This window comes from Panulirus ornatus, chromosome 61 (genome assembly GCF_036320965.1).
Source record: "Panulirus ornatus isolate Po-2019 chromosome 61, ASM3632096v1, whole genome shotgun sequence".
NCBI classification, from domain to species: Eukaryota; Metazoa; Arthropoda; class Malacostraca; order Decapoda; family Palinuridae; genus Panulirus; species Panulirus ornatus.
In genome coordinates this window covers 2,933,706-2,946,205 of record NC_092284.1, presented here as the reverse complement: position 1 = coordinate 2,946,205, position 12,500 = coordinate 2,933,706, and the positions used below count along the sequence as shown (strand labels likewise).

The 12,500-nt window shown below is 40.1% G+C and overlaps 1 protein-coding gene across 1 annotated transcript in view; it reads left to right on the top strand.

Annotated features, from left to right (window-relative positions):
• tna (Zinc finger MIZ domain-containing protein tonalli) overlaps window positions 1-12,500 on the top strand; it is a 337,240-nt gene that overhangs the window by 93,227 nt on the left and 231,513 nt on the right. The window contains exon 4 of the mRNA XM_071696809.1: window positions 1,202-1,327. The gene's annotated coding sequence lies outside the window, so the exon portion shown is untranslated. The remainder of the gene's footprint in view (window positions 1-1,201; window positions 1,328-12,500) is intronic.

The window sequence follows — 12,500 nt, the reverse complement described above, 5'->3', positions numbered from 1 at the left end:
AATCTAACATGTCATATTTTTACGTTTGAAATTTAAACTTCAATTTAAACTACGTCATTTATTCTTACACAGTTCGAATGAAAAAAAAACATGTCTTAGTATCTGTTCGTTATTTCTTTATCATTATTTATCAAGATTTCTTTCCATATCAAAAGATAAAAGTGAAGATAAAGAATAGTAGTAATGGTTGCCAGATATCACTTTATGATTGAATGTTTCAGGATATGTGTTAACATTATTTTCATTGCTAATTATACGTTAAATGCCGAAATATTTATCGTTTATTGTGGGATAGATATTGATATGTAGAGAATGTACATATACGTACGTGTGAGTGTAAGGTGATATAGCGTTGGTTTGTGTTATATGGTGAGGGAGGAGGGGATGCATCGTACGGCTGGCAGAGGCGGCCATGTCGACCTTACTTGCATATATATATATATATATATATATATATATAGATAGATAGATAGATAGATAGATAGATAGATAGATAGATTGAGGTATTTTAAGCTCGCGTGTGTGTGTATGTGTGTGTATGTTTTATGTGTGTATGTGTGTGTGTGTGTATGTGTGTGTGTATGTATGTGTGTATGTGTGTGTGTATGTGTATGTGTGTGTGTGTGTATGTGTGTATGTGTATGTATGTATGTGTGTGTGTATGTGTGTGTGTGTGTGTATGTGTGTGTGTGTATGTGTGTGTGTGTGTGTATGTGTGTGTGTGTGTGTGTGTGTGTGTGTGTGTGTATGTGTGTGTGTGTGTGTGTGTGTGTGTGTATGTGTATGTATGTATGTGTGTGTGTACGTGTGTGTGTGTGTGTGTATGTGTGTGGGTGTAGCACATGGGAGGTAGTCTCAGCGTGGGAGTGTGTTGGGGAGGATATTTCCGGGGGGGGGGAGGGGACTAAGCCAGTTCGGGGAGGAGACAGATTATTATCAACAAATGAACTAATGATATACCGCAGTTTCCTGCTCCCCATATTAACCTCCCCCACCCTCCCCTCCCCTCCTCTTAAACTCTAATTGCCCTGAACCATCACTCCCCCCCCCACCTCTTCCCTCCCCCCCCAGTGATGGAACCCTGCCATAATTTCCATCAATTGTCCCATGGTAATTATGTCAATCACATGATATTTGCATTAAGCTCACCTTCCTATGTTAGTGGTTGAATGAGATGTGTCTGACTCGGTACGTTTTCTAGGTCATATCAAAGAATTAGAAAATGGACCCAGCAAGGAGACCTGCGGAACGCCGGCCAACCCGACCCCGTTTTCTGAGAGGAATATGACGCACGAGAGAAGATAAGCTTGAGCCACGCTGGCCACAGGTTAGCTTACACTGGTGTTGTTTTTTAAGCTTAAGTTCCAGACCGTCTTACTGGATGTTCCAGAACACTACTGGAACATCTGGAATATATATATTGCTATGAGTCCACTAGGGGGAAAATGAAGCACGATGAGTTCCCAAGTGCACTTTCGTGTCATAATCACAATCACATGTATACCAAATGGCGTCGTAGCTTCGTCTCTTCGATGTATATCAAGTGACTGTTATATTTCTCTCTTGTGTCTCCCCTGATGATGTGATTATTACACGAAAGTGCACTTGGGCAACTTATCCTGTTTCATTTTCCCCCTAGTGGACTCATAGCAATATCTTGATCACGCGCAAAATTGTAATCCTTTCCAATATATATATATATATATATATATATATATATATATATATATATATATATATATATATATATATATATATATATATATATATATATTGAAAACTGAATCTTTAGTTAAGAAAAACACTTTACCAATAAATTCGTTATTTCTCTTGCTCTAAATGATTAACTTCATTTATATAATAAATAAATATTTGATAACTGTTGAATAGTTTAATACTGTACTAAAATGCTTACAATTACCTGGTTATTAAACCATTTCTTATATTGATCACTCACACACGAAATGCTATGAAAAACCTAAAATCTCAGGTCCCCATGTTTACCAATTCATCCTTAAACCCAAATAGGTGCACATTAAACCCAATTAAACGTATACTAAACCCGATTCAATGGATGCTTAAGCCGAATGGATAGTAAAACCGACCAAATGTATTCTTAAACCAGTTTCATGTATACTAAACCCTGAAGGCAATGCCTTATTTGATGTATACTAAACCTAGTAAGAGGTAGAGTGAAAACCAGTTAGATGTATACTAAACCCAATTAGCTGTAGACTAAACGACTTAAAACCTATTGCAGGTATTTTAAAACCAGTTAGATGTATACTAAACCCAATTAGCTGTAGACTAAACGACTTAAAACCTATTACAGGTAAACTAAAACCACTTAGATGTATACTAAACCCAATTATCTGTAGACTAAACGACTTAAAACCTATTACAGGTAAACTAAAACCAGTTAGATGTATACTAGACCCAATTAGCTGTAGACTAAACGACTTAAAACCTATTACAGGTAAACTAAAACCATTTAGATGTATACTAAACCCAGTTAGCTGTAGAGTAGTACAGGTAAACCACATCTTGGCTTTCTGTATTACGAAGGAACGTATTAATGGGAATAATCAGGTAATTGTGGACCAGTTCATCGAACCTGCGCGTAATTGGGCCGGACACCCATTTCATGGGAAAGTGGGCAACCCACCCTCTTTTTTTTTTTTTTTTTAGAGTGGCAACACATACTGTCTGCCTGACATATGAAAGTACTAGCAGCTTCCTCAGTTCATCCAATCAGCTGAAAATTGAGGTATACTCCCAGAGCTCTCTCTCTCTCTCTCTCTCTCTCTCTCTCTCTCTCTCTCTCTCTCTCTCTCTCTCTCTCTCTCTCTCTCTCTCTCTTCTCTCTATTTACAGACATGACCACGGTTGGGTCCACAGATACGCTGGTAGATAAACAGATAGATAGACTCGTCTATATCTTCATCTATCTATCTGTCTACCTGATTCTGTATAGCTCTTCCTTTGTTGTCCCACTTTCCATTTTCTATGGTTGGAAGGGCGGAAAGACACTCCCCCATCATCCACTCTCCCACCATACCCCCCTCCCACTATCCACTCTCCCATCATCCACTCTCCCATCATCCACTCTCACACCATCCACTCTCCCACCATCCACTCTCCCATCATCCACTCTCACATCATCCACTCTCACACCATCCACTCTCCCACCATCCGCTTCCACCATACCCCCTCCCACTGTCCACTCTCCCACCATCCACTCTCCCTCCATCCGCTCTCCCACCATCCACTCTCCCACCAGCCACCACTCTCCCAGCCCACAAAGCTCTCCCAGAGTGTTTATGTTCGCACAGACTAGCTAGAATACCATTTCTTGGGAAGACTCTCTCTCTCTCTCTCTCTCTCTCTCTCTCTCTCTCTCTCTCTCTCTCTCTCTCTCTCTCTCTCTCACTGTATACAGATACGTTTAGACTTTCCTGGGTATAGTAATGTAACGGACCAAGGAGAGTTTTAGTGATTGCCTGGGAGAGTGAGTGAGAGTGTGTGTGTGTGTGTGTGTGTGTGGCGTAGAGAGAGAGGAGGGAGAGGAGATAAGTGGGGGGGGGGGGCGAGAGAGCGAGAGATGTAAATAAAACAAACCCAGTAATTAAACCCGATCCTGTTCGTGGCAGAAGGTTTAGTTACGATGTTGTAAACCAACGTGGTAAAACTGGTTTAGTGAAATCCTGTTATATGGGGGTTTAACATAAACCTTTTTGTTTTTTATGTTTGCTGTTATATGTTCGGGTTTAATTGGAGAGGCGATAGATGTGGGGGGGGGGGTGTATATGTGCACACACACACACACACACACACACACACACACACACACACACACACACACACACATACACACAGACATACACACACACACACACACACACACACACACACACACGCACGCGCGTGTCCTCCAGCCTCCCCTTTCCTCCTATCTGGTCAGAGCTTGACCTCCTGTGATTGTGTGTGTGTGTGTGAGAGAGAGAGAGAGAGAGAGAGCCAGTATTGATGGCTGGGATAACCTTGTCTTGCCTGCACATGTGATCAATGAAGCATTAATAACGGGGAGGAGGGAGGTGGGGGGGAGAAAAAAACCCACCCCCCCCCTCTCTCTCCCCTGCTCGCCACGCCTCTCTTCCTCCCCCCTCCCCTCACCCTCCCCTCGTCTCAGATGGACTCGTAGATACATCCAAACCTGTGTGTTGTCTGATGGGGGAAGGGGGGGGGAGTCAAGTGGAGGGGGCTCTCCTCTGTAGGGTGTGTGTATGTGTGTGTTTGTGTGTGTGTGTGTGTGTTTGTGTGTGTGTGTGTGTGTGTGTGTGTGTGTGTATCTCTGTGTGTGTGTGTGTATGTGTTTGTGTTCGTATGTGTGTGTGTGCATGTATTCGTGCATGTGTGTATGTGTTTGTGTGCTTATGTGTGTGTATGTATGCGTGTGTGTGTATGTGTGTGTATATATATGTGTGTATTTGTGTGTATGTGTGTGTGTATGTGTGTGTGTGTGTGTGTGTGTGTGTGTGTGTGTGTGTGTGTGTGTATGTATGTGTGTATGTATGTGTGTATATGTGTGTGTGTGTATGTATCCGTGTGTGTGTGTGTGTGTGTCCGTGTGTATGTGTGTATGTATATGTGTATGTGTGTATATGTGTATTACGGTCGGGCAATTATTCCTGGATTATCATTAACTACCTAACCATCCAAATTGGGCAACACGTGGCAATGTGAAGTACGAACCACGCTTGTAACGATCATTCACACTGACGTACGACGTACGACTCTTCGTTGTGATGTTGTTATTAATTATTGTACATTATAACCCAACATACAACATATGCCTCTTAATTATTATGTATGCTTCTTTCATATATTTACTTAGTTCGTCTTAAGTCACTACGAAGTGTCATTACTTAGATTTTTTTAAGTAACGTTTTGTTTAAGTAAGGATAGTCAGTAAAGTCCTTAAGTGAAGTTGTGTCTTAAGTAGATCTTTAAGTAGAGTTAACCTTACTTTTGTAGAGTTTTATGTAGGTAATTATGCCGTAAAATTTATATAATTAGAAAAATTATCTCAAAAATTCACATTTCAAAGTTTTTGTTTATATACAACTGACTATTATATCACTTCAAAATCCACCTAAGAAAAATTATTCAAAATTTTAAAAATCAAATTTACGATGAAATTTTTCCAGCGACCAAAAAAAATCCAAATTTTTTAGAATAAATTTGATTTTAATTAAATTTTTTCTATTAATAATGATAATAATAATATTAATGATAATAATAATAATAATAATGATAATAAGAATAATGATAATAATAATGTTGTAAGGTTATTATGTTTATATGTAGATATGTGTATTAATTTTTATGTACATTGTTCAACCCTTCCCGAATATAACTTTCTGAGATGTGTATGAAAATAATATGACCCACGTAATTACTTTAATTCTCGTATTATACGTGATTAAACCCGTAAGACAACCTATTATATTGTTTTGGGGTAATGGCGTGAAGACATGAACGGGGGATATATATTGCTATGAGTCCACTAGGGGGAAAATGAAACAGGATAAGTTGCCCAAGTGCACTTTCGTGTCATAATCACATCATCATCAGGGGAGACACAAGAGAGAAATATAACAGTCACTTGATATACATCGAAGACACGAAGCTACGACGCCATTTGGTAAACATGTGATTGTCTTGGACAATATATAAAATGCCCTCCTGAGCAGGATTCGAACCGGTAACATTTATATAGGAGCCGGGGACACAAGCGACTTTACTATGGAGTCTCAACTAGTCAGCGTCCCCAGCTCCCACCCAAATGGTAACGGTTCGAATCCTACTCCACACACACAGACACACACACACACACACACACACACACATATGTATATATATTATTATTATTATTATTATTATTATTATTATTATTATTATTATTATTATTATTATTATTATTATACTTTGTCGCTGTCTCCCGCGTTAGCGAGGTAGCGCAAGGAAACAGACAAAAGAATGGCCCAACCCACCCACGTACACATGTATATACATACACGTCCACACACGCAAATATACATACCTATGCATCTCAACGACTGTACTATATATATATATATATATATATATATATATATATAGAGAGAGAGAGAGAGAGAGAGAGAGAGAGAGAGAGAGAGAGAGACAGAGAGAGAGAGAGAGAGAGAGAGAGAGAGAGAGAGAGAGAGAGAGAGAGAGAGAGAGAGAGAGAGAGAGATACATACATACAAAAAGTTGAACTTTGACCTGATAACCAAGGAATGTTTCCTGAGCCGTGGTTTGTAAACCATCACAAAGTTAATCAGAGATGATTGGTAAAAGTAATTAGCGTGTGTAATTAGCCACGTGAGAGACAAAGGGGAAGGAGCATACCTGGCATCCGGTCACGGTAAGGTCAGAGGTCACGCGCCATGTGTGTGTGTGTGTGTGTGTGTCTGTGTCTCTGTGGCGGAAAGGCTGGCTCTCGTAAGACGTAACCTCGATTCCTCAAACTGGAGGACACGGGGTTCGAGAGAGAGAGAGAGAGAGAGAGAGAGAGAGAGAGAGAGAGAGAGAATCTGTTGTTAATCATGACCGGATTTTCTTGTTTGTTTTTTTGTTGTCTTTGTTGTTTACTTGTGTATTTCGTAACTGCTGTTCAATGTGCGTGCGTGCGTGCGTGTGTGTGTGTGTGTGTGTGTGTGTGTGTGTGTGTGTGTGTGAGAGAGAGAGAGAGAGAGAGAGAGGTATTGGAACTGGTTCGAATCTTATGATTCCCAGGGAGGGGGGGTCAGGTCAAAGGTCACGCCCTTGTATGTAAGATGTTTATATACCGGTTGTATTGAAGGGTGTGGTTTAATGGCAGAGTTAAGGTAGAGAGAGAGAGAGAGAGAGAGAGAGAGAGAGAGTTTGAAGAATGTTGCAAGTTGAGGTAGATTGTATATATATATATATATATATATATATATATATATATATATATATATATATATATATATATATATATTGTCGATGATTTATATAAACCGGCCTCTTGGAAAATCAATATACATCGCCACAATGGAAATACCCGTAGCGCCAGAAATATTCCTGTGGTCAAATATCATCAAGTTCCCAGAGATATTAATAGGAAATTATGACCGGAATAAATTAGTCACCCCAGGAGACAGTGATTACACCCTTCCCGTTTTCTGTCGTTTCTCACACCCGGGTACAGATCGAGGTCAGGGGGGGGAGGGGAGGGGGGATTATATCTCCCCACCAGAGGTCAGAGCCTGGGGTCATCACCACGAAGGTGGGTCAGTGTGGGGAGAGGAGAGGGTGGGGAGAGAGGAGGAGGAGATGAGATGGTGGGGAGAGAGGACGAGGAGAGGAGAGGGTAGGGAGAGAGGGGGAGGAAAGGAGAGGGTGGGGAGAGAGGACGAGGAGATGAGAGGGTAGGGAGAGAGGGGGAGGAAAGGAGAGAGGGGAGGAGAGGAGAATGTGGGGTTAGGGGAGGAGAGGAGAGGGTGGGGAGAGAGGGGAGGAGATGAGATGGTGGGGAGAGAGGAGAGGGTAGGGAGGTGAGGGGAGGAAAGGAGAGGGTGGGGAGAGAGAGGAGAGGGTGGGGTTAGGGGAGGGGAGGAGAGGGTGGGGAGAGAGGGGGAGGAAAGGAGAGGGTGGGGAGAGAGGGGGAGGAAAGGAGAGAGGGGAGGAGAGGAGAATGTGGGGTTAGGGGAGGAGAGGAGAGGGTGGGGAGAGAGGAGTAGGAGATGAGATGGTGGGGAGAGAGGAGGAGGAGAGGAGAGGGTAGGGAGGTGAGGGGAGGAAAGGAGAGAGTGGGGAGAGAGAGGAGAGGGTGGGGTTAGGGGGAGGAAAGGAGAGGATGGGGAGAGAGAGGAGAGGGTGGGGTTAGGGGAGGGGAGGAGAGGGTGGGGAGAGGAGGAAAGAGTGGGGAGAGGGGGAGAATATAGTCTGCAAGGGTGACGCAATGAGGTAATGTAAGATGGGGCTCTCACTTTATACACTGTGGGAAACTCTCTCTCTCTCTCTCTCTCTCTCTCTCTCTCTCTCTCTCTCTCTCTCTCTCTCTCTCTCTCTCTCTCTCATCCGGTGATCTGGACACACACCAGTACTCGCGATTATCCGAATTATTGATGTTCGGATTGAGTCTGGGGGGGTAAGGGGGGGCTGGTTATTATGATTATCATAATAATAATAAGAATTATTATTATTATTATTATTATTATTATTATTATTATTATTATTATTATTATTATTCTAATAATGATTATTATTATCACTATTATTATTATTATTATCATTATTATTATTATTATTATTATTATTATTATTATTATTATTATTGTAATAATGATTATTATTATTATTGTAATGATTCTTATAGTTATTATAATTACTATCATTATCATTATTATTATTATTATTATCATTATCATTATTATTATTATTATTATTATTATTGTTATTATTATTATTATTATTATTGTTATTATTATTATTATTATTATTATTATTATTATTTCCCTTCTGTACATTTATATTTGTCTTATTTTAGATCCATCTTATTCCTATAATTTTCCAATTTAAATATCAATTATCGATGATAAATATCATGATAAATTATAAGTGTTAATAGACGTAAGAATTTCTTTACGTAGTCTTACATTACGTTTTCTTTATTTGTCAATAATGATGATAGATACGAGTCTTCATCTGTCTCCATTATGGAAATGAAGTGTTAACTGTGAGATAATGAGTTTGTACAAACATATTGTTGTCCATGATTGATTAAGACACAAATCCATCATACAGATTACATTATCAGAATGTAATTAGGTAATTAATTATATTTACGTATGTATATATATTGTATAAATCATTTACTTTGTGAAGGGTGTTGTTCATGGGGGGGTAAAAAAATGGGGGTGTGGTGTGTCATTTGTCAAATTATAATATAACAAAGATGTGTCTGGTAATGGGTAGTTAGCAATTTAACATTCTTAAATGTTTGACTGTGTGTGTTTGTGTGTGTGTGTGTGTGTGTGTGTGTGTGTGTGTGTGTGTGTGTCTGTCTGTCTGTCTGTCTTTTTATGTATTTGTATGTCTGTGTGTCTGTCTGTCTGTCTGTATATATGTATGTCCATGTGTGTGTCTGTATGTCTGTGGTATGCTGTGAATACATTCTCTCTCTCTCTCTCTCTCTCTCTCTCTCTCTCTCTCTCTCTCTCCTCTCTCTCTCTCTCTCGCACACCTTTCCCGTTATTACACACACACACACACACACACACACACACACACACACACACACACACACACACACACACACACACACACACACACACAACAAACACACACACACACACACACACACACACACACACACACACACACACACACACATACATACATACACACACACACACACACACACATACACACACACAACACACACACACACACACACACACACACACACACACACACACACACACACACACACACACACACAAGCCACGTGGTTCCCGTCCTATGAGACGTGTTCTGTACATGTTTCGGTCTCGTTGTGTTAACCCAACCTCCTCTGTACACCAGGGGGGAGGGGGGAGGGGAGGGGGGAGGGTCATGTCAAGGCAAACTGGTTGAGGTACTGCCCATGCAAGGTGTGGGTGTGCGGGGGTAAAAACCTGCCTGGGAGGTCTCTCTCTCTCTCTCTCTCTCTCTCTCTCTCTCTCTCTCTCTCTCTCTCTCTCTCTCTCTCTCTCTCTCTCTCTCTCTACCAGTATAGCTGGCCTCGCTCCCTCCATCCAGCTTAACTTTATTAAAAGCTATAGCCTCCACCTCCCCCCCCCAGAAAAAGATATATATGTATATATATATATATATATATATATATATATATATATATATATATATATATATATATATATATATATATATATATATATAGAAGGGGAATATAGGAAACGTAATGGAAAATAACAAAAGAGGTGATTATTTTTTGTGAATTATTTTTGAATTACCTTTTTTTGTACCAATGTAATTGTAGATTACATGTAATATTGAGTGAGCAGTTGTAGATGAGATGGAAGCCAATAGTGAAGCAGTGGGTTCATTTCCCACCCCACCGCTCCCTCCGGCTCACCAGCCGGCAGGAGCATAACAAAGAGGGTGCAACAATGGAGAGGGGTCTACTGCCCTGGGTATTCTGTAGGAAAGATGGTGTGAAAAGAAGGCGAATAAAAGAGGAGAAGGAGCGGGGGGGGGGGGGGGCTGGAAATCTTCCCATCTCGTTTTTGATTTTACAAAACAAGGAACAGAGAAGGTGGCCAAGTGAGGATATTCCCTCTAAGGCTCAGTCCTCTGTTCTTAACGCTACCACGCTGATGCGGGAAATAGCGAATAGTGTTATATATATATATATATATATATATATATATATATATATATATATATATATATATATATATATATATATGTGGGCGGGTTGGGCCATTATTTCGTCTGTTTTCTTGCGCTACCTCGCTAACGCGGGAGACAGCGACAAAGCAAAATAAATAAATAATATATATATATATATATATATATATATATATATATATATATATATATATATATATATATATATATATATATGAACCAATATATCCATGAATATGTTCATCTCATTCACTTCTATCATGGAAAACTGAATTTGGAACCGATTTACCCACAGAGAAGGGGGAGGGGGGGGGTTCAGTGGGGGGATGGGGTTAAGTGGAGGGGGTAGGGAGGTGCTGGGAGTGGGCCCCCCCCTTCCCCCCTCCTTCCCTTCACCAAGCAGAGAGTAAATTATAATGGATCACTGTGGCCGGCCACTATCATCTCTGGCTAGATGTAACATGATCATGTGTGTGTGTGTGTGTGTGTGTGTGTGTATGTGTGTGTGTGTGTGTGTGTGTATGTGTGTGTGTGTGTATGTGTGTGTGTGTGTGTGTGTGTGTCTGACACCCAACTGGTTATTACTTCATTGTGAACACCCCACATTTTACACCTCCCCATCCATCATGGTACACATGCCCGCCCACACACTCCATCCCTCTTGTTACATGTCGTGTTTTTTATACATATGTATGTATGTATGTATGATTCCCTCAGGTGATGATTGGGGGGGGGGGTGATTTGTGGGTCGGTGTGTGTGTGTATGTGTATGTGTATGTGTTTGTGTATGTGTGAATGTGTATGTGTGTGTGTATGTGTGAATGTGTATGTGTGTGTGTGTGTTTATGTGTGTGTTTGTGTATGTGTGTGTGTGTGAATGTGTATGTGTGTGTGTATGTGTATGTGTGTGTATGTGTATGTATGTGTATGTATGTGTGTGTGTGTATGTGTATGTATGTGTATATGTGTGTGTTTATGTGTATGTATCAGAACCGTCATACATATTATCATGTAAGGGTCATTAGTGTTGTATTCATGTGTCAATACATTCACCTGACACATTAACTGTTATGTGAATGGGAGAAATTTGCATGTTTATTTTCCATTCAAACTTGGCCTTTCTCTGTGTGGAAATTCGCCTGTGGTTCTCTACTGTCCACAAACCTTATTGTGAAATGAAGTCTTACATTACATCATATTTTTAAGCCAAGTTCGAAATTTATATAGTTTTTATTTCTTAAAAAGATATCAACCATTAAAATGGATTTTAAGCCAAGTTCGAAATTTATATAGTTTTTGATTTTTAAAAAGATATCAACCATTGAAATGGAATTTTTTTATCTATTACGTTTGAAACTCAAAAAAGGTTTTTAAAACCAGGTTTTGAATTTAGGAAATCTTTGAAAATTAGGTTTTGAAGGTTGAAAAGAAATTTAGAAACATGAAGAAATTAATTTTTAAATTACAATTTAGGTTTTTAAACTGGAATTTTTATTAAATATTTTTAAGTCCCAATTTTTGATATGTTTTTAAAGACTGGAAAAACAAATTTGAATATTTTTGGGTCTTTAAGTCGAGATTCCCACGTTATTTACGGAGAATAGGGACCTTAAGACGACCCCACCCACCCCCCTACCCGACCCTACTGTGGGATGACATTGTGTTGTCTCGACCATCAACCTGGCCACCCAATTAGCATTTAAAATTCTATATAGATAATCTACACATTATCTCTCTCTCTCTCTCTCTCTCTCTCTCTCTCTCTCTCTCTCTCTCTCTCTCTCTCTCTCTCTCTCTCTCTCTCTCTCTCTCTCCGCAACTTTTCTCTCTTCTCTTCGTATAAATTTACATTTAAATCTTCCTCTTCGTTTCTTTGTCGTTATTTTTTTTTCCTCATTAAATCCTTTGCTAATTAAACCAGCCCCCCCTTCCTCCCCCCCCCCCTCCACCCTGAGCCTCATTACGACCCGTAGTTCTGCTAATCACCCAACTGCCTCATTTAACTGAGCTCATATTCTCTCTCTCTCTCTCTCTCTCTCTCT